The sequence below is a fragment of the Homalodisca vitripennis genome, chromosome 2 (assembly GCF_021130785.1).
Source record: "Homalodisca vitripennis isolate AUS2020 chromosome 2, UT_GWSS_2.1, whole genome shotgun sequence".
Classification (NCBI taxonomy): domain Eukaryota; kingdom Metazoa; phylum Arthropoda; class Insecta; order Hemiptera; family Cicadellidae; genus Homalodisca; species Homalodisca vitripennis.
Genome location: NC_060208.1, coordinates 186,812,880 through 186,832,786, shown reverse-complemented (window position 1 = coordinate 186,832,786; position 19,907 = coordinate 186,812,880). Strand labels below are relative to the sequence as shown.

General features: G+C 31.7%; 1 protein-coding gene across 3 annotated transcripts in view; it reads right to left on the bottom strand.

Annotated features, from left to right (window-relative positions):
* Window positions 1–12,882, bottom strand: part of LOC124355146 (zinc finger protein 532-like) — a 33,228-nt gene extending 20,346 nt beyond the window's left edge. For 2 of the 3 annotated variants that reach the window (XM_046806123.1, XM_046806125.1), the window contains exons 1-2: window positions 12,400–12,684; window positions 2,013–2,207 (exon numbers count right to left, since the gene is read on the bottom strand). The gene's annotated coding sequence lies outside the window, so the exon portion shown is untranslated. Of the gene's footprint in view, window positions 1–2,012; window positions 2,208–12,399; window positions 12,685–12,728 lie in introns of those variants that run through there. The other variant, XM_046806124.1, reaches the window with a different exon arrangement.
* Window positions 12,883–19,907: the final 7,025 nt, after the last annotated feature.

Here is a 19,907-nt window from a genome sequence, read left to right as displayed (position 1 = left end):
TGTATAAATCTTTCAATATTCAACACAGCCAATGACATTTCCTCTTAAAATGATTTTGCTATCAATCCATTGGTACAAAACCAACGATCTAACAAATATTTTATCATTTCTGTTTGTCTCAATTCAATCCCTGAACATATTAGGAAAATAACCATTATAAACCAATTTTTTGCCATTTAAGAAATGCATTTTAACCCATTAGCATGAAATGACGAATGTTAATCACTGGAAATAGGGGTAGTCTCTCTGTGGTACTTTTGACTATATATTATGTTGTCTGATACATTGCCGCACGGGACAGGCTGTGACCTCTTCATAATCTTATCTACCATATATTTAATGTTTCCGGTTGGCATAGCTGCATTAAATATTACTTTGCCTTTTATTGACGATTGTGAGGATACTTACAGCTGTAATTGGTTGTTGTACAAATGGCATGTTTCCCTAGCAATGAAAGGTAAATATTCAACTAGGTCATGGAACGGAAAATTCTAATATTATTCTCCTGAAATTTTTGATATACTACACTTATATTTATGGCATATATAATATGTATGTGTGTATGTAATATGTGAGTATGTATTTATGTATGTAAATAATAGTGTACATATTGTTGTTTTTATAATGAATTTTAAACATTTAAAGTGTAATTTGTTGAAGTTTCAAAAGTTTATTTCAAACAGAACACAAGCTATTGCAATTTTCTTTTAACCAGCCAAACCAAAAAGAAATAGAAATGCCTAGGAGCTCAAATGCCACTAAAATTAGTATGCCAAAAGTCAAAGTAGGCCTACAAAATCAAAAGCTTACAATAAAAAATAATGATGTGTTCGGTTTACCAACTAAGTAAATTTTAATCAGAGTTAATTAACAATCCCCTCAAAATGAATGCTTCAAAATTATTAAGCTGAAAAAATAATCTGGAATTTAAAGGTTTTAGTTTAAAAGTTTTAATTTTAATCCAAACGAATAATTGTTACAATTTAATAAAAGTTGTATTCTAGAAAATTCGATATCCAGTATAAGGGAAATAATGAGAGAATTTCAGTTATTATTATTCTTTATGAAATATATCATCTTTATTATTATTATTGTAGTTAAAAAGTATTGAAAAAGTACAAATAATAAACCATTTACTATCATCATTAATGTTTACAAAGTTGTGTTAAGATAGATTAGGCAAATTTTGAAAAAATTAACCAAATAGTTCAATGTATTCAATTATTCAATCAGTTTTAAAATATTATCAGTTGCAATTCACAAATGCTCAACTCTAATAGCTTCCTCCCCTGCGGTCTGAAAGTGGACTAGGCCATGCATGACCTCTTTGTGTAAATGCACACTTCATTACTTTCCACAGTTGTATTATTTTGCTTTTTAATCTAACACTACACAATCTTGTTTCATTTGTTTAACTTAAAAATTTTGTGTTATAACTTTACTTATATTAAACAACTGGACCCTCTTCATACAGTAGCATAATTAGATAATAATTTTCTAACTCTAAACTGAACTAGCAAACACAACACTTTCATTATTACTGATAAATGCTATTATATCCCACCTAATGAAATATTAAAATTAAAGATAACAACAATCTATTATTATAAACACACTAAAAGCGTTTTAGATTCATTTAGATGTTACAAATAATAAATTTAAATGTGGATTAATTTCTACAGATTTTTTTACTTAGGCATTTTAACAGAATCAAAATAAGTTCTTTCACCAAATACATAACATCCACTGTGCTCTTAATTTATTATTATTACAGTGGATTTATTAAATCTTAATTTTATAATTTCTGCTGAGAAAATTATTACAATTAATTGTTTTAACAGAAAATAAAATAAGGCTTACTTACGAAAACACAAGCTCTATATATATATATATATATATATATATATATATATATATATATATATATATATATATATATATAAATGACATATATATGAAATAATATTTCATTTGTTTCTTAAATAATAAGATATATTACTAACTTTACTTACCTAGAAAAATGTACATGGCACAGTCTATTTATTGCTTCTAAATAACTTTGGGTAAAATAATAAAAGGTTTTAATTACTTTTCAAACCAAATATAGTTTCTTCTTATATCTGTATTATTTTGTCCAGGTAATCCTAATTTTCAAAGTCACGAATCACAGCCATCCGAATCAATATATATAATGATTCTAGGCTAACCTGCAAAAATAGAACATACAATTAACAAGAGTTAAAAAACCCGTTTAAATAGGTTATTATAACATAGTAAATGCATTGTATTATTATTACCTTATTGTTATTATAACCATTGACTGATGTTGAATTGTTTAATGATCGTTAAAAACAATGTCATTTAGTTTCCTTCTTCAAATGTTATGTTGTCTTTGATTGAACTGTTATTTTTATGAAATCAGTTTAACTTATACTGAAAATTGATTCCACTAAATATAAAGTTACAATAATGTACAAGGTAATACAAAATACATATGTTCTAACAATTTTAGACATCAAATGTATATCATCTGTTTCGAGACCAATAAAATATATGACATATTTCTATCGAGACACCTCAAGTCTTTGGTTTGTCAGCTGTTTAAAATAGTGTTTACAAAACTGCTGTATATAAACAACCCGGTATATTCTTTAAAAATAAAAAGAATTGGTCAATTGTAAGAAAATTATACACTCAATTTTTTGTAATTTTATGTGCATTCTATTTGGAAGAAATAATCCACCATGCCACAAACTATTACCTGGGTAATATAACATACAGTGAATGTGTAAAGTATGAGTTAATCTATAATCTACCTGTACAAAAAGAGGCTAATAGTAACTTTGAGGTGGCTAACTAAATCTTGCCAACCTAGCTAAGGAATGTTTCCTCCAAAGGAATTCAATCCTTAACAATAAAAACATTAATCTTGTATTTGTCCTACAGATCCCAGTTTGTTAAAATAGGTGAACAGAGGTCCAATCTTAAGCACGGGGTCCCCAAGGGTTCTGTCCTGGGCTCCTTCTTGTTCACGGTCTTTATCAATAACCTTCCAAATTTTGTGCCAAACAAGTGTGTTTTGTATGCAGATGACACCACACTAAAGTGTTGTAGTAGATCTCCTGAAACTAATACTAATGACAAGTTGTATATGAGGGAAAGATCTGACCTCTAGTTCTCTGACAACAGCTTACATGTTAATGAAGCTAAAACTGAACTAATTGTTTTTGGCCTATGTTCCAACTCTATATTCAATTCGGTCAAGTAGCTTGGAATCTATCTGGACTCTAAACTCACCTGGAGAAGCCATACTAATGGTCTTTGTAGTAGATTAAGTAGTTATTTTTCTGTGAAACAAACTTAAATCTTGTACTAGCACTAGCTTAGCTATGAAGGCCTATTTTGCTCTTTCACTTGCACCTATTATATGGTACTCTTTTATGGAGCAATTCTAGTGGTGCTAAAGAAGTTGTCTTATTTAAAAAATAGCTATACGCACTTTCTTTATTATAAAAATCAGAGCCTCTTGTAAGCCATTTTTTGTTGAATATAGTATATTTAGTCTACCATTTATTTTTATCTTGTAATGCTTATTATTAAAGAAAACCTAGATTTATTCAGTGTAGGAGGCATTACTCACCATCACAGAACTAGATACTGTAACCAAATTGATCTAAGATATGTTAGGCTAACTATCTAACAATCTTTAAGTGTTAGAAATACTAGTATGAAAAACTTTAAAAATGTATGCTAAACTGACTAAAAGAAAAACAATTTTATCCAGTTGAACAAATGCTGTCTACCGATTTCATATTAGAATAGTGACATGTAATTTTCAGCATAAGTATGCACTAGACAGCAACGACTTTGTTAATATACCGTAATGTAGGATGACAATAAAAATATTCTCGATTCTTAAAAAAAAAACATACCAACCCATCTTACGTAAACTCATGAAGATGAAATTTGGATTACCAGATAGGAAAATTCCATATTTGACCAGGCATCAGGAAGATTTCATTGCACATTTTTTTAAATTTTCTACAGCTGAAACTTTGTGCTAAGATATTTGCAAAACTACCCTTTGTCTGGTGCTAAAGCACAAATGTGACAAAGATAATGTACTAGAATACTGAGTGACATCTCATGTAAGCCATCACATTCAGTAGCGGTTTGTCATAAGGTGATAATCAAACAGTATCTATAATGCAAACACACGATCGTAGTCATGATCTGCATCCAATGGGTGGTTTTTAATTAAAAAAGATTTCAAATCGATCAATCATAAGAAATGTGGCTAATGTATATATTTGTGATTTTGCAAATCAGAACGCATTTAGCTAACCTAGATTTAATCTAAGCTGCTCACTCCAATTCAGACACACTCATGCAACTTCACTGCTAGAAGAAAGTCAAATGAGAGTTCGTCAAAACATGGTTTGGTTTTTGTGGATTGAATTTAATAATTTTGTGAAATAATTCCAGCAGACAATTCATTTTTATAAAGACTTCAGGCTCTGACCTGTTGCTGTTCTACTTGGCAATAATAGTTGTGTTGTGGGTAAACATACATAGGTTGCCTTCTGGGATTGCCTTAGTGTTCTGACTGCCTTGTTCATATCCCTGTTAAATAAAATATCAATATAATGATTTTAAGAAATGATTAGCGTGTATAATGTATATGGATATCCTGAGTAGTCTTGTTACTATCTAAGGTGATAAACAGTCCTAGTGAATAGGGAAACAAGGGGACATATTTTTAATGTGAATAATTCCTTTTTATTTCATTGTATTCACCATTTGACAATGCCAATTGATAAATGATTCTCATTCTGGCTGAGCTTAAATCTCTTTGTCAACCTATATAACCTATATTAATTGAATTTGAATAAATGGCAATAGTCTGATTTAGTTTTAATAAAGCCTGAATCACAAAAGTACTTACTCCGCCAGGACTCGAACCCAGTTCTCTCACTTGTCGGACAAGGATATATATATATAATATATACATTACTCTGTCAGTGGATATACTTAAAAGCCAAAAAAAAGGCTCGCCACTACAAATTTTACAAATAACATAAAAACAGCAAACAAAATATGTGTTTTGTTTGCTGTTTTGTTTTGCTCCCTGAAAATCCATCAATATGTGAAGAATAATAGACCTAACGCACATTTTTAAGCATAAAATTCAAAACATAATAAGAATTGCAACCTGGTACACCAACCAAGAAGGAATAATTCATATTGATATAAGGAATAAATTAACATTTTTAGCCTCACATTACCTCAGCTTTCATTAGAGCCTCTTCAAGTTCTAATTTCTACTTGGGACCAATGCTATAACATCACTCTATACTTTGTAAAAAACTAACAAATAAAAAACAAATCATTATATGGTTAATAAGCAGACAAACTAGTGAAGTTTGATAAGCTGTCACTCCAGACAAGAAATATAAGAGCTTTTATCATCCTAAGTAAAGATTATTATGACAGATAACTGCATTATTCCTCAAAACTTATACTATGTGCGCTACCTGTTTTGTAACAATTTGTTTGACTATACAAATAACATACTGACCATCAGTTATCAAAAGAAAAAATTAAATACACTAGAATTTTGATTAACCAAAACCCAAAAAACTTTTTATGTTAGCTTAACATACTGGCCATGGCTTTGGTGAGCTACTGTCATATGCCAACTATTTGAAGACAAGTCTGCAGATGGTACAGTTTCTCTACACACAATTACAGACATAATTAACCTATTTCTGAATCGATTTTTTTAATTTCTAAGTTAACTGAATCGATTAAAAATATCTTTTTATGTTTAACTTACATAAAAACAAGCGTACGATAGAATGCAGGGTAATACACACGTTTACTGTAAAAAAAGATGAGTATATATTATTCCACATTAACAACTGACTAATTTGGTAAATGAGACTCTAGTTTACAGCCTAAGACAGAACTGCAAACTTTTAGGCATTTACCATTTTAACATTTCTAACTTGGTTTGAAATAAAAAAATATGGTCTCGGATGGTTTACAGTATTCACAATCGTAAATTATTATTCACTGGTTTTGCAGATAACTCAACAAAGTTGTCTAATTATTTTGAGTATTCTGAATAGCCTTAGCTTAAAGTAACTTCCAGCTGAGATATTATCTACTAATTATTGAAGAGTATTACACAGGACTTCTTGTACACTCACAAACAACTAGTCATTCAACATAGGATTACATGTATTGATGAACTAATTTTTATTTTCAATGTGTAATATCCTGCGAGTGCTGGTTTTTTAAAGTTTATATAATATAAGCCAGGGGTTTTCAAACTTTCAAGCTTTGTACCTTCCTTAGTATATAGAAATTTGGCCACGCTTCCCCCCTAGGTTAGTGTAGCTTTTATATTTGCAAGTTTTAAAATTAATTATTTTATCTTTGTTTTACTTTCAATATTAGCTCAAACACTTTTTTAAATAGTCCTTGCCTACACTTTAAGTTAAGTTTTAAAAATAAAACAATGAAACACAGAACAAAAATTAATTTTTTAATAACAACTACAAAAGGGAGTTAATAACGATATTGTATCACTTTGTGAAAAGATTAGCACTGTTTGTCTAAAATATCAGGTTTTAACAACGACAAAGCACATTGCAGATCACTTTCAACGTCCAGTTTGCTCGATATTTGCACTGAAACGAACTCAACCAAAAATATACAAAACCAATGTTTTAAAATTTTTTCTTTGATAGAGAACCACATATTATATTGTTTGTCTGTTCCTGAATGAGGTCAGGAAGTATACCCATATATATTTTAAATGGATCTCTTGTCAACTTAAATTGCCAGCTCTCTGTCCTAACGTCTGGAAAATACTATCCAATTCATTTTTAAATTATACGAAATACTGTGATACTAGGCTATCTTTAAATTCATTAACAAATTGTAGAAGTAGATGTATCTTCAACAGTTTCCTCGTTTTTTATTTTGAAAAGTTCCAGTACAATAATTTCAAATGTCTAGGCCACATGACGTCATTTCTCAAATTAGCATTACAAAGAACGAGCACTGAGGTAAATAATATAGTTTTTATTAATAAAAATTAATTTATATTTAATATAATCTCACGACACAGTCTTTTCTTTTGCAGTCATCTGGCCATTTTTAAGCCTACTACAACACACGTTTTCTGTCCCACTTTTCATGTTTACTAGTCCAACTGCGGTATACTACACTAATAAACCATGCCAGCATCAAGAATCACTTGACAAACAAATCCGTGTTCTCCACCATTTTCCTATTATTCTAATACACTGACTTCCCCTTGAAAATCTTCTACGTCTCCCCAGGGGGCACAGCCCCTAAGTTGAGAACCGCTAATATAAAGAGTGATTGTTAAATTTGAGCTTTTAAGAAATTATATTGAAAATTTGACATTAGATCTAAAATTTTTATGTGCTGCACATGATTTTAAAAAAAATCTAGTCAGTTTTGGGTGTACATTACAATAAGATATAAAGTGGTAATAAACAGATCTCATGATTATTAGTAAAATCACCTATTTTACATCTGGTGCCTAATACAATTTGGCTTGAACTCATGTGGACAGACACAAATGTTTAACACAGGGCCCGCAATACTGAACGGCTTCTGGGCAGTGAGCCAAGAAAGTTATTTTGAGGTACTGAAAAATTAAAATTGCTAGTCTGGAAGTTATATTCATTAACTTACCATTAAGACTAAAAAATACTTAATTGACATTATCTAAAGTAAAATTCCATTAATCCGCCATCCTATAGTTCGGCATGCATAGTAATCCGGCACACCTTTTGGTGAAAAAGTAACATTTTCCTGAACAACGCAAAACATCAGTAATTTAATACGCTATGATGTTTTTTCCATTTGTGGTTGACACAGCGTTTAGGTGGGCATGGAGAAGAAGCTAGTTGTCATTTTGGCCGACTTCAGGTGATATCAGTTAGACTCGGGTCACGTTACTGACCATGGCTGTCGACTGTCAGCCTGTACAACCAGTTGCACTTACGTATCAATTCAATTGAGTCTAGTAATGGTAGGTTAATTTTACAATTAATGTGCTCAGCACAGGTTTGTGATGAAAGGACGACTCTTAAGGACTGACGACTTGCCCCTTCCTTCTGAGATAGTCAAGCGGTGTCTAGAGAGGCTGGCAGTGGCAGTACGGTATGGTGCTGTGATGAACCAGGATAACTGTATTCCGCCCAATTATTGAGATGCATAATGCAGAGTAAATAGACTGTTTAAAAAAAAGTTCTTATTGATCCTCAGATAACAATGACTTGAAGGTTGTATTTGAATACTATAAACGTGTTTTACTGTGATTGTTTATTTATTTATTTACATTTTTTCTTTGATATATATCCAATAATCCAGCGCTTGATAATTCGGCATGCCTCAAGACCTGACCGTGCCCGATTAACAAAAGTTTACTGTAGAATAATTCCAGTATATCAACAATCGCACTTTGAGCATGCTGCAAGTGAGAGAATACATGCTTGATTTAGAATGACTCATGGCGTTGAGTGGATCATGTGTCCACACTGACATCAAGGCACATGATGCTGGTGCCACCTGCGGATAACGTGCACTGTTGGACATCACAGCATAGCAGCACTACTAGCCTATTGTCTGTATGTCTAATAATATTAAATAGTTATAAGAAAGTCTATACCAAAAACTACTATAAGAAATTGTCTGTGTCAGCCAAAGAATCATTTTCCTAAAGATTCATGTCTAAAACAGATAATTTTCTATAACATTATTACTAAAAAAAATACAAAAACTGGTTTGGAAATAAAGCGTGAGTGGCTATGGTATTCTTTAAAATAAGATGCAGTCTACTGTGATGCCTGTTGGCTTTTTGCTGAGAAAAAGTACAAAGTACATCCTTAGTATGGATTGAGGTAGCATTCAAAATTGGTAGGCTTTCTAAGAATTTGACAAAACAATATGAGCTAAGCTACACTCATTTTAATGCATGCATAAAGATTAATATATTGGTAAAAATAACTAATTCATACTATAGCAACCGAGCCTAAAGATAGAAACAAACAAATAAAGTATGGTTCTGAATAGTATTGTTAACATAACTTTAACATTGGAAGTGGCAAACTTAGCCTTTAGAGGTCACACAGATCAGATATGCAAATACGGTTTAGTTTTACAAGAACTGGTCTGTGATAAGTATATAAATCCCTCAATCCAAAACAAACTGTAATTAAAGCTTTTTAGATTTCAGACAACTAAATGAACAAACTGAATAAGGTTTAGCAGAAGCAGTTTTAAAAAGCCCAGGTGAGAAAGGTCTATTAAACTATAGACCTATAACCTATAAAAATGTTGTTGACAGGGTTACAACCTAGTGGCAAATACGTCTGGTGTTTATAAGAATGTACAAACCAGAATTCAGAAAATGGAACCGAACACTGAATATATTCATTGCTCTGCTAACAATTTAAACTTAAGTTTAAGCGATGCTGTATCAAGTATTCAAGAAAACACTGTACTTTTTCTATGCGATTGAAAAGTGAATTTATTTTTTTAACCAGGGCATTATAAGGTGGGAGCTTCTTACCTTAACTTGTTCCACTTTTTACGCACATTTTCACCCTATGCGCTTGCCATCTAGATATAGTGCTTTGAAGGCTTTGTGGTACACTGTTACAATAAGGGCGCTGATAAAAGTAATTTTTATCTCTTCTAAAAAGGATGAGCAGACACAAGGTAGTTCATTGAAAAACGTTTGACAGAATTTGAATTTATTTTTCAAGTAGGTTAACTGATATTAAAATAAGTTAAAATTGTTTCCAAATAGCTGTTAAACAGTGAAACTTGATCAAGGGCTTGTATTTTTTTAATTTAATGCAAAAGCAGAGCTGACTAAGTTAAGAAATAACTAAGAAACTGATCTTGTTGTTGCTACAGGAATCGTTCAAGAATGGGGAATTACTACTGATTTTAAAATTAAAAGAAATCATACGTTTTTCAAGATTTAACTGAAGACAAAAGACTTGCTGACCATGAAATGTATTTAAATACCGTTGTGTTTTATGGCACATTGCATATTGTAATAAATCAACTAATTAGTCGGCTTGAGGACCTGATAAACATAACCAATGGTTTTTAAGTGTTGCCTCATGAGTTTATGTATGACTTCGGCATCACATGATACAACACTTTTTGAGAAAGTAAAAAAGCTCTGTCAACAATACATTAAAGATTTATCTTCAGAGTTTGTCACAATTATTTCTTTTTTCTGACCCATAATTACTTTTCAATCTTATGATGTAAGAAGGAGCTTCTCGTTTGTTTATTTACCTATCTTGCCTTGGAGTTATTCTTTAAAAGTAAGCAGTTTATATTCCTTACCCTGTTGACAAATGCTTACAGCCTATCTCAAAAATTGTGACGGCTACGCCCTAATGAGTATTTTGATAATAGACCTATATGTTGCCGGTAGACGCCGCCTCATTGACATTGTCAATCGTCACAATGTTTATTGGTTAGTGAAAATTAATGTTATCAGACACGCTAACCTCTTCATCTATCAAACTAGAATTCGAGGTTTCTGTTTCTCGTGTCAGGAGTTTGCTTTTTATGAGATAGCATGTGTGTCTGGATAAAACGGAACCGGTCAGTCAGTGCATGGTGACCGAGGCCTTCATATCCTGTCTGCATAAGTAGCCTACAAGAAGTATGTAGAACATTTTGTCTTGTTGTTTAATAATTGTTTTAATGAATAATTAATTTGTATTTAGTAGGGGCGGTTAAGGGTCAGAGCTGATTTTAACAGTTGGTGATCGTTTTCCCAATGTAATTGTACAGAATGAATTATTTGATTTATTTCTACACGTCTTGGCAGGTAATGACGGAGACACTACCATATTACTTAATATTAATTTAACATATAGCGAAGATAATTGAGTTTAGATTAGTGTTAAATAATAAATTATTAATTGCAACAGTGTATCATATCATAGAAATAATAATCAAAGCTGGCTACGATAGTAGGGTGTTGACTGGGCATTACTTGGCTGAAACCACGGCAATTAGGGCATCAGCTTAGTACAATCCATAACGATACCCATATGTATCTCAATACATTAGGAAAGACATAGTCTTATGTCAACTAATCTATGACAAATGCCATACTTCCTTATATGAGACCAAATGTAACAAATATTATAAGCCAGTAAACCTTGTTTGTCTATTCTCTGCTCTACTTGTCAACAGGTTAAAGTTACCTATGTGATTAAAGATTTCTCTAATCTTACATGTATTCAGTGACGAAATGCTGTTTTGACTTTATAGGTTGATAACGAAATAAGCTTTTTAAGACATATTGCGTAAATACTAAATATAGGAAAGCCATTAAACATTTAACTTCAAAATTTAATTTCCATATATACTTTAATGGCTGAAAACACAAAATAAAAATATCATTAAAACTATCAACAGGGCTTAACTTATAGGTTAAGCAACATATATGATACCTATTTGCTAACCATCAATTATGTACATGGTCCTACTTATTCTCAGATATATTTTCTTGTTATAAACTTAACAGCTGGAACTTTTGTATGAGATATAATTGCATCTAATATACGGAATATGTGAAATTATACTGTTTGTAATCTTGTGAGTCGGAACTAGCTGACGAGTAGAACAAAAATTAACACCCCAACAATATTGATAAATGCCTAACCTATGTAAGATTACTATTAATAAAACTTATCTATATGATCTCTCCATCAAAGGAAAGACAGATTGCAATAGGTATCGTTACGTAAACCAACCAAGTGTGCTAAATAATTCAAAATCAAAGTATTAACTTACTGCGCACAAGTACATTTTTGATTTTATACCAAAAATTGCTCTACATTTCTACACGAGTTGCATTGAATCAATATAGATAGGATATATCTTTTTTGAGGTTACTCTGAGGATAATTCCTAGGTGTCATTGTTTCATTTAGTTTGGTAAATCATATCTAACATTAAACTACAATAATTTAATGGAACATTTTATCGAAGACTTTATTTTTATACAAGATACAACTCTGGACATAAATACTTACCACCAGTTGTCACTTGAACAATTCTAATTTAGAAAAAATAAACATTTAGTTCACTGTAGGCATATATTCTGTTAAGTATTAGTATAATATTGCATTGCCTTGTTAGATAGGTTGCAAGATTAGGTGAAAATGTTTTGATAGATTACTCTCTATTACAAAAATATTTTCATTTAACTTAAAAGTTTAAATAATACACAAGAACAATATTACAATCTATGTCACTAAAATCTAAAAATACCAAGATACACATAAAACCAATTTTTTACCATTAATTCACTTACCCTATCTTAAACCGTGGCATTCTATCTACTTTGTTAGTTCTTGGATACCACAGCGCCCTCTGCTTATAACCTTCCGCGTTGAAGAATGAAGAACTATACATATACTATACATTCAGATTCCAAAATTAAGCAAAATGTTAATACATATAAGATATGATCTTAGTCAAACATAATCAGTGCAGTTTTTACAATTCATCTTCCTGAAGACCCCTCCTCATGTGCAGATTGTACTTACGCCTCTGTGTTAGGTGTTAAACCATCAATATCATCATGGCAGTGAACAACATGTTGTTCTAAAAAACTCAAATCCAAACAATCTGTCTTCTTACCTGAGAGTAAAAATATTAATCAAATCACGAGTAATTATAAATTTATTGGATTTTAAAATACTTCAACTAACATTTTCAGCACTAAAATTAACTTCTTCTTTCCATTGCCACATGCTACTAGGAGATTCCCTGGAAAATCGTGTTGGTAACACTGCGATCCGTTCTCAGCTGTTGTCATGGTAGTCAGTTGGCGACAAGCGAAATACAATGTTTCTCTTGCCTGCCGGTAGAGTGTGACCTTGAAAATGCCAAAACAGAGTACTGCCATAGTACTTGGTCAACATTTCTACTTTTGTATGTGAAGGATTTAAATGATTCAACTCTGTATTAAACTCATTGCTTGCAGTCATCATAGTTAGTTTATCACTCATCTGATATAAGACTATATGTAAATGTTCTTCCTAAAAGCGTGCAAAGTTATGCAATTGAAAATGAGTTTCTAGATTTAAAACTTGTGTTGATAATATATAATGAACATGTTAGTCATGATCAAGATATAGAAACTATTATTGAACGAACTTAATGGAACGAGCCATTTACCAGTATATGCGATGTTACTAAGGTAGATTGTTACTGGAAGAGGGATGGTATAGTAAGGATTAAAATACGGTGCCATTTTATTACGTTTGCCGAGTTTTAAAAAGAACAAATGGTGTTTACACTGTCAGCAAAACCTGTAACCTAATTAAACTTCATTGTAACATCTTGAAAGAAATATGCTAGAATGCAGCATTCGTGAAAGTTGATAACTAATTATGTAGACTATTTGTAGAATATTGTATATATTTTGAAACTGCAATAATCAGCTTGAAAGTAACTTGAATATGAGGGGTCCAGAACCAAAAGTATCCTTTGTCCACTTTTTTTACGAAATTGGGAATTTTATTCTCTGTTTCCTAGCATACTTCTTTGTTGAACACAACATGTTTTTAGTTCTCAAATGTCTGTTTCATGAGTTAAAATTTAATTTAAAAGGTATCTTCAGTTCCAAAGTGTCTATACATATCAGATTCAATATTGCATGATATTTAATTTTCAGAACCAAAATGTCCTTCATTCTAACTTGCTTGCAAAGGCTCTTGTCCACTCCAATTCCAATGTCATTAGTCAAAAACTTATTTAATCCATTCAGAAACAAAAAGTTTTTTATCCATACAAAAATGGCCTTTTCAATTTCCAAAACGTCTCTTATTCCAGTTACAAACCCTGCTTTCTGTAATTGATTTTTTCTATTTAAAAATATATATTATTCATTATTATGAAGTTTTTGGGTGTTTTAGGTACTGTTATCTTCAATACATGTACCGTTAAAGTTTTAAGTAAATTGAATTACAATTTTCTTTAAATAAAATTCTCAATTTCCTAATGTTAAAAGCTCATAAATGACACGTTGGTTCTGAGCACCTCATTATATACAAGTTATTAATAAGTTTGTATAAAATGTAATTTAAATCTGTTTTTGGGGATATTTTGATACTTTGAGTTTTTTTTACCAATAATAACATTTTATGTTATTGCTGTATCATTGGTGCTTATCCACAGATTGATCCACTTTGAGGAATAATGCTTATTATAAATTCAATTAAGTTTTAATTTAAAACCAAAATAAAAAGCCTCCCTTATTCTAAATACATGAATGACATTTATATTCTCAATAAATCACATCAATTATTGGGAATTAGGTAATTATTATAGGCCATTTAATATTTAAAATTTACTACAGCATAGTTTGTTACATAAAAAGTTGCACTGAATTGGTAATAATTGTCTTACAAGTTAGGCAAGTTATTACATTTTATAACAGTCCACAGAACAGACAATTTCACAAAATCGTTTATTGTATCTACACATCAATGTGAAGTTCCATGACAATATTTACATGAATGCTAGGTTTAGGCTGGAATTGAAAAATATTTTGTGATTGAAGATGTTGTTGTTCAAAAAGAAGTTTTATAGATGGAGAAAAATAATGTTAAGTTCTTCTAAATAAAATGTGTAATGTTCCATAAACATCATAATGAAACAAGTCACACAGTTTAGTACTTTTCATCATATCATTAGCGAATGTATTAGTTGTGTATTGAGTATTTGTACTCTCTATTAGTCACTTAGTAGTAAAAATTATATTCTATGAAAGTGTGGATCATGTATACAAATATTTAATTTGCCATGCCAGAAAAGTAATTAGTGGGAGCATTCAATATATAATCATGCTCTATGTAAATTTGATTGTATTAACTAGCGTTAGTATTAACACAACACTCTACCTTCAAATTGCATTATATTTTAAACATTTATTAAGTTTTAGTCAGTTTAATATTTGGTGCACTTAGTTAAAGTTATAAGAAAGTTGTGATAATACACTATTTCTGAAGGCAGTGCCAAATTCTAACTAGACTCAAAGTAGCAAGTGAATATGCCTATCATTATTCAATGTAAGCAAGAGCATTTATATGATAGTTATGATGTGCGTCACCATTTCATTTTGTTGCTTATTGAACATTACACATTATATTTAAAAGGACTAAAATGCTGGAGCAATGTTTATATAGTATATAACTTTGAGATTAATTTTCTGTTATATAGATTTCTTAAAATTTATCACCTATTTCAAAAATTGTAGAATAATTTTTATTAGTTTTTACTTTTTATTGGCTAATGTTTTGTATCTTGGCTAAATGATCTGTAAATAGGAGTTCATAAGATGTTTAGTAATGACAATAATTTATTTTATTGGAGAAGATGTCAGTTTTACATATTTAATTATTAAGTCAAAACAACGAATCTTGACCTATTCTACACTAATTTTCCTTACTATGGCAAACACACTCTCTACTGTACATATCATCTAAAATCTCTGACATGAAGTGAAATACTTCTCGTAGGAGTCAGTTGTCATGGTCATTTAGAGATGAAATCACATCTCTGGAATCTGTCCTGTCCCGCTGCTCTGTGTAATATATTCTATGAATTCCCAAAAACTGTAATGCCATCCCAAAAATTAAGAAAAGTAAAATTATTCCTAGCATGATGTTACATTATGGCCTATGAAAGAATACCCCTCAGCATCTTCATGGGTTCTGCACAATGAGTTATAAGGACTCTTAAATGAAGCACAGGAGCCTTTCAGATAACAGTTACAGGACGGCTGAACGGCTAAGCATTTCCTAGTAATATTGGTGGCTATCTAGAGGAGTGTCATCTAAAATATTGATTTAAACAGAGAAGTTTCCCACAAAACTTTGAGGTAAGCTATAATTATTTGAACAATTTCAATCTCCCTCTCAATCATGTTTCATTGATCCAAGGTGGATTCCACATTGTCTCCAATAGGAGTATTACTGTTAACACTAGCATGAACAACGAAATGTCCACTCGTATGATGTGAAACATCTGAAACTCTGATAAAAAAATTTAAAAAAATACCAATAGTATTGCTGAATTAAGCCATGCCATTTAGAAAATCTCAATCTCTGTACTCTACCCTGTATTGATGCTGAAGGATATAGTTTAATTGTCTCCCACAGATTCATCTCTCATAACACTAGCATTAACAGTATCTGCGAGGTAAGTGATGGTCATTGGAAGAAAAAAAACATATTGGCAACTAATTTTGTCTTGCCGCGCCATGTTATATCTCAAAAGACTCCTAGAGGATTGTCATTTTGAACTCAGATGTACACTGGAAAGGTCCCCACAGAACCTATGAGCTAACTTATGGATATTTGAAAAATTTCAATCTCTGTGCTTCTTTTCTGTCCCATTAATCCAGGAGTATTTAATATTTCCTCCAGTAGGGGCATCATCATTGAGCCAAATGTGAAGAATAATGTTTCCTACAGTTTCTGACGTTAATTTCTAGTATTTTTTTACTTTTTATGCTTTTTCAATTTACTTTGTCTAGCTTTTCCAAATGGATTTATATATATATATATATATATATATATATATATATATATATATATATATATATATATATATATAACTTAAAAAATAATTTGCCAGTAACATAGGTAGCACTCTTTAAAAAATCAGCCAAAATCGGTTTGTTTGTTAAATTAAAATTGGTAGACAAACATAATTTAAAAGAGTCATAAAAACATGTTCAATTATATAACCTCATCCTTTTTTGAAGTAAGTTAAAAATTCAATTCAAACAGCCAAATCACAGTAGGTAATATGTAAAACAATTCATGTTGACGGTAATTCCAGGGTAATCTGGAGGTTAACCAATGAAGGGAGACCGTCATAAGAATAAACTTGATAACAATATATTCCTGGCGGTTGGTAGTAAGTAAAAAGGTAATCTGGTACAGGTATAAGAGTCTTTTATTAACATTTTCAGTAATGTAGCTAGACAATAAACCCTGGAAAGGGTAGATTTGGACCTATGTAAGTCTTTCAAGTGTGTCGATGCCGCCACCCTCATAGAAAAACTCTCAGCAATTAATAATATTAGAGACAGTACTACATGTGCTACAGATAAGATTCCAAAATACCTAAAATTCAAAATTGAACCCACAATTTCAAACAGCATTCAACAGGGATCCGTCCTGAAACACCTATCCTGATTTATATTAAAGAGGGGTATTCTACTGCCAAGCCCTGAAGTCTCAAGGTGAAACCCGGAACTGTACTTTGAAGCCTGCTAGTCTACAATTTCAGCAGTCCCACAAAATGCCACAGACCAATGTAAATTTACCACATCCCTCCAGAATGCCAAAGATGCTGCAATAGTCCCTTACAATAAACATGTATAATCAAAAAGATGTACAGTAGTTTTCTGCTGCTCATTACATAAGCTACAAAGCAGATCAACCCTAAAAATTTCAACTCTATAAAGATGTTTCCTCAGATGCCCATGCCCAGTGACTAGACTAACAACCTGAGAATACAGCAATCTGCTTATGGAGAGAAGATCAGAAGATCAGTTGCTACCCTGTGGGAAGATGACTGTAGAACAAGATTATACATCTGCAATATCCATCTTCTATCATATTCAGTATAAACCTACCTCGAGATACTAAAACTGTAAAACTAGAGAATTTACACCTTGGGATTCCACAGACTTGGTCGAGGTTCTATCATGTTAACTGCTGAACATAGGTTTGCCTAGGTATCAGCCCATTCATTCCTCAAGATCCCCTCATGACCAGGAACCCAACAAACATTGACAATGTTGATTCAGCTGAGGGAAGAAACAACCTGAGGACCAGATAAGTTGAAGTAAAATACACAATAGTCCAATGCCTAGCTATCAGTGAAAATACTAATCGTCTTGTTCATATACCACAGACAACAAGTACGTACAAGTAAAAAAAGGCTGTGACTTCTGCCTGACATACTGTGGGATGAGGAACTTTATGGATCATCAGTTCTCTGCATGGTTTCATCCTTGTAATTCTAGCATATATCCTTTTTCTGTTTTAGAGCCATCATTTAATCAGTCAAGCTCTACTGGTGGAAGAGTTTTCCTTCCCTCAAACCAAATCTCCCTAGAAGGGTTTATTCTATGAAGATTTCTTAGACGTATGATCAAAGATCATGTGCTACACATAATTTACCTGAATAATTTCACTTTCACCATGTTGTATTTGGTCTGATGAAATATGACCAGTTATTCTAGCTCAATTGATCTGTCTTGCAGTCCTTCAAAACTTCATCATGGACAGAGAGACCAAAGTCCTTGAAGGTAAGGACTTCTCCTAGCAGCAGCGTAGATCACAATTTCCAAGGGAACACGATTAAGAAAACTGTCCAAGGCAGCACCTGAGGCATTTGGGAAGGCTCCAGTATTAGCCAGATAGGCCATCTTCTGGATACTCGCTAGTCTAGCCACCGTTCTCTTGGCCTCTATTTTTGGCCATCCAAATGTAAATGCAGTTCAATCCCTGTGGGCAACGTGTTTCTATTCCCTGACAACAATACATTAATAGTGAGTTAAAGCGACAGTGGTGAACTTGCAATTGATCTTCATAAAGTAAACAATATGGCTAAGTATGTCTTTACTAACCTCAGGGTAAATGCTTATAAGAATGGGTATTAGAGATGAAAATATAGTTGTGATAAAAACATCTAACTTCCTCAGAGTGAGGTTGGATGATAACCTCAGATGGGATAACCTGGTGAAGAAATAAGGGATACTTAGCTAAAAACCTTGTCTTGTTGTGACAGATCTGCCTTCTATGAAATGTTCATCTCTCAAATATTAAAAATTATGGGCACTTTGAACAACGCATTAACTATGGAAGAAGGAATATGGACTAAATTGTCAAAGAAAACAGTTAGGAGACTTAGCACCAGGTAGGGTACGATAAGCGGACCCAGTTTTTTATATCGATATTGGGAAACGATATTACTTATAACTTTCAGTATAACCAACCCATATTGATTTTTGAACAGTAACTAACTTGTATAAACTATAAACACATTTTCATACAGTAAACATATTTTATTTTTTGGTAATAACAGATAGTCGAAAGCCCGTGGTGAACTGTGAAACGAAAGTGTGGCATATCAGCCGACCTGCTTACAGATCATCTCTGTGAGTATTGTACAGAAGAGAAGTACAGTTTTCCAGAGAAGAGGTTTCAAGAACTTCTCGAAAGCGGTTAATCATTGCTACCCAGGAGAAAACATATAAATAATTACGCATATTTCGTATTTTCTGTTAAAAATGTTTGCTATGTTGTTATAATTTCATTATTATTTATGAGTTTTTCCTATTTCCAGTTCTAATCGTTCGTTTGATTTTTAGAGCTCATTTATTATTTATAAGATTATCACCATGAGCATTATATTAATTATTTTAATTTAAAATATGATAGTTATTATGACTATAGATATGTTGATATGATTTATAAATGTGTATTCGACAAATGAATATTATGTATCGATGATTGTACTAATCGATTTAAAAACAGAGTCCACTTATCGTACTCTATTCTTAGCAACTATACCATAGGTCAGCTGCATGAAAGCCTTTGGCCAACTTGCACTCTTAACAGTTTCCAGCTTGAACCTAGATACATCATGTACCTCTAGACTCAAAACATCCAACCCCTAGACAAAACACACAATGGGTTCGCTCAAAATAAAGTTGAGTAAGTTACAGATGCAATAATTTTTTAAGAATCATTCATTAAAAATTAATCAACACACATATTTTAACTTTTAACA